Here is a 4,385-nt window from a genome sequence, read left to right on the forward strand (position 1 = left end):
AGTGCGGCGGTGGTGGTGGGAGTCTCTCCTGCCTCCTCAGCAGCGCTAAGGATGTCCGACTGCAGCTTAGGCCTGCTCCCCGCTGGCAAGTGGACATCCTCTGAGGGCTGCTGGGCTGCCAGAGGGATGTCTGACTGCCAGCTTGGGCCCAATCCCCTGGGGAGCAGGCCTAAGCCAGCAGGTGGACATCCTCCGAGAGATCCCAGACTGCAAGAGGGCATAGGCTGGGCTGAGGGAACCCCCCAAGTGCACAAATTTTTGTGCACCAGGCCTCTAGTTAAGTTAATAACAATGTAACTACCTGTATAGTTTAAGTTTAAAAAATTTGGCTCTCAAAAGAAATTTCAATCATTGTACTATTGATATTTGGCTCTGTTGACTAATGAGTTTGCCTACCACTGGTAGGGAAATGGCAGAGAAATGGCCAGGACCTAGGGAGATGGCAGAGAAAACCTGGTATTTCTATTGTAGGTGGAATGCCTTAGGTTATCTTTTTTACAATGGCTGGAAGATGAAAATAAACCAATAACTTTATTTTTACCTTTCATTTAGTCAGATACTTTCCCTTATTATCTTCAACTAAATTGGGAACATTTTATACAGATTCATTTCATAGAATTTGGGGTTTTAGTATAAATGTCGCTGTGTTCTATTTTTTTTTTTTTTCATTCTGCCTCTCATTTCATATTGTTTTCCTAAAACCTGTTTGTAATGAATATAAAAGACCTGTTGCTGAAATGCTATTATTCCAGACATGATTTAGAAGATAGTCATGTTTCAGTGGATTGAACATAGATATACACATAGGAATTTTTAAAAAATTACTTAGCTATATTTCAACATAAAAGTTTTATGCAAAACAATTCCAAGATTTATAAATAGCATATGGATTTACATTAAAGTGGCAAATCCCACTTTTTTAAAATCTAGCATCAGAGTCCATCTGTTTAATTTGGCATTTTTGTGCTGTCATTTTTTTTTTATTTTGTTTGATATGTTTAATTGGGAATTTAAGTACTAACCATTTATTGTAATTTTATTTGATATAAACAGTTCTCTTGGATGCTTGCCCAAAAAACAGCTTTGTAAATGCAAATTGTCCTATATTTCTTAGTTACTCTAAAATTAGTTTTAACTATTTGGAAACTGTGGGGCAGCAATACAATTTCATGAATTTAACACTTTTATAATACATAGTCTATAGTAAATGCATTTTGATCCTTTTTTACATGTGAATTTAATGGTAATATTAACTCATGTGGCAGAAATACCCGGATCCACAGTTTATCAAGGTTGACAGTTGGGCAGAAATAAATATGTAGACATGTATATTCTAAATCAGTGTTCTTTCTTTCTTTTTTCTTTCTTCCTTCTTTCCTTCCTTCCTTCCTTCCTTCCTTCCTTCCTTCCTTCCTTCCTTCCTTCCTTCCTTCCTTCCTTCCTTCCTTCCTCCCTCCCTCCCTCCCTCCCTCCCTTCCTTCCTCCTTCCTTCTCCTTCCTTCCTTCCTTCCTTCCTTTCTTTCTTTCAAGTACTTGGACATTTTAATGAACTCCCCTCCGTGTACCTTCAAGCTACCAGGACACAGGCCCCACCAACACCCTTTATCTTCTCCTCGGCTCTTCTGCTGAAGTACTTGGCCCTCACAATGACAGGCTGCTTTGGGAGCTTTCCCTTCCCCAGAACTTTGTAGCAGCCCGATCATACCACATCAATGATGGGAGCAGCTCCAGTCTTGCTTTTGGCAGCCTTCACCCGTGTCTGCTCACTACCCGGGTCCACAGTTTATCAAGGTTGAAGTTGGGCAGAAGCTCTGGTTCCTCTTCAAGCGGTACTGCCTCATACCAACTTTCCCAAAGTCACCTGGGTGATATTTGTCGAAGTAGATCCTGTGATGATGCAGGCCAGCATTACCGCGGCCCCCCGGGTGCTTCCTGCGCTTGCCGATGAGGCCGTAGCCGTGGCTCACGTGGCCCTGAAGTTTGCGGGTCTTCCTCAGTCTGGATGTCAGTCTGGATGGTATGTCGGTGGCCGAGCTGCAAGAGCTAAATCAGTGGTTCTCAACCTTGGCTGCACGTTAGAATCACCTGGGAATCTTTTTAAAGTCCTTATTTCTGGGCCTCATCCTCCGGAAATTCTGTTTCTTTGTTATGGGGCGGGGCCACAACATTAGTAACAAAGAAACAGAATTTCTGGAGGATGAGGCCCAGAAATCAGGATTTTTTAAAAATATATATTTCTTTATTGATTTCAGAGAGGAAGGGAGAAGGAGAGAGAGATAGAAACATCAATGATGAGAGAGAATCATTGATTGGCTGCCTCCTACACAGCCCCTACTGGGGAAGGAGCCCACAACCCAGGCATGTGCCCTCGGCCTAATGGAACCTGGGACTCTTCAGTCTGCAGCTGACGCTCTATTCACTGAGCCAGGCCGGCTAGGGCAGAAATCAGGATTTTAAAGAGATTCCCAGGTGATTCTAACGTGCAGCCAAGGTTGAGAACCACTGTTCTAAATGATTCATTCATTAACAAAAGAATTAGAAAATAGCCCTGGCTGGGTGGCTCAATTGGTTGGTGCATCATCCTATACACTAAAAGGTTATGGGTTCAATGCCCAATCAGGACATATACCCACATTGTGAGTTTGATTCCCAGTTGGGGCACATATGGGAGGAAACCAATCAATGTTTCTCTCTGGCAGCGTTGTTTCGCTCTCTCTCCCTTGCTCTCTCACTCAAATTAATAAAAGCATATCCTTGGATGAAGATTTAAAAAATTAGAAATTAAAACATCTGCATTTTCTTTCGATATGGCCTTCTCCTTAAATTATAAGTCAAATATGTGCTGTATATTGAAAATTTTGTACCTATGTTACTAAAAAATATTGACCACTGAAGTATTTTTCATGAATAAAATAACTTAGTCATAAAAGAGATATATAAATTCAACTCCTGTATTTCTTATATTTATTTACTTGATTCTGCAAGAGTATTTACTTCTTAAGGAGCTTATTTAAATCTTCCATGTAAATTATATTTTATCAATTCATATTTGCATTTCTAAAACTTGTATTTCTTATATATCATTATTTGGGAAATATGGTTATTACTATATATTCCTCATATTTATTTTTTTCTTATCCATCCCCAGAACTATGTGAAAATAAATCTCTGCTGTTTAAACCACCCAGACTGTGGCATCTTGTTATGGTAGCCTGAGCAAACTAATGTACCTAGTGACATGAATAGTAAGCATATTTAGGTCCTTTTGAAAACTTTATCTTTGCTTTAATGGTTTAACCATAAAATAATACACCCAATTATTAATAGTAGTAACAACATAATATTAAAGAAAAAAATAACATATAATAATAAAAGCATAATATGCTAATTAGACTGGACATCATTCCGGACGTCCTTCCAGATGACCTTCTGGATGAAGCCGGGGCTGTGAGAAAAACCCGGGTCTTGGAGGGAAGCCTGTGTCCCGGGTGCAGAGGGAAGCCAGTGCCAGCAGCCGGGGAAAGGAAGGCCTACTCTTGCATGAATTTCATGCATTGGGCCTCTAGTTATCTTAATTAAAAGGGTAAGGGTATGCATTACTATATAGAGTGTTCCCCCAAAAAAGGTATGCACACTTTTTTCTGATAGCTCAATTGCTGTTTCTTTTCAGATTTAACCCATTGGAATGCATAATTATTCAAAGTGTGTATACATTTTTGAGGGGCATCCTATATTAACTAATGTCTTCATTTGACTTTCTTTTTATGTTTTTATGATTTTTTTAAATTTTTGTATTTTATCGTTTAAAATATTACAAATAGTAGAACATAGGTCTCTGTTTTTCCCCATTGACCTCCCACCAGCCTTATATTACAGTCTAAACAACATTTTGACAGAACACATATATGACAGTGGTCCCATCCTATCTAATAAAAGAGAAACATGGTAATTGGCGTATGACCGCTACCCTTCCCATTGGCTAATCAGGCCAATATGCAAATTAACTGTCAGCCAAGACGGTGGCCGGCAGCCAGGCAGCTTGAAACTAACATGAGGCTTGCTTGCTTCAGTGACGGAGGACTCCAACATTCCCCACCTGCAGCTGCAGGCCTCTGAGCCTGCAGTTTAAGAACCATAGTAACAGATACATCTGGACTTCAACCAGCAGGATTGCAACATTGTAACCAAAGGCCAGAAACCTACTTTCAGCCGCAGAGGGCTAAGAGCTGGAGCCAAGCCTCAAAGCGAAAGCTGGCCCAGAATAAAAAAGAAAAAAATGAAAAAAAGGAGCAGTTGGGAGCTTCAGTCACCCGCCAGCCTGAAAACAGCCCTCAGGCCCTCACCCAGACTGGCCAGGCACCCCAGTGGGGACCCCTACCCTGAAG

The 4,385-nt window shown here is 40.6% G+C and overlaps 1 pseudogene; it reads right to left on the minus strand.

Moving 5' to 3' along the window:
• Positions 1-1,538: 1,538 nt before the first annotated feature.
• Positions 1,539-4,385, minus strand: part of LOC102760108 — a 5,820-nt pseudogene continuing 2,973 nt past the window's right edge.

Source organism: Myotis davidii, unplaced genomic scaffold, assembly GCF_000327345.1.
Source record: "Myotis davidii unplaced genomic scaffold, ASM32734v1 scaffold293, whole genome shotgun sequence".
Taxonomy (NCBI): Eukaryota; Metazoa; Chordata; class Mammalia; order Chiroptera; family Vespertilionidae; genus Myotis; species Myotis davidii.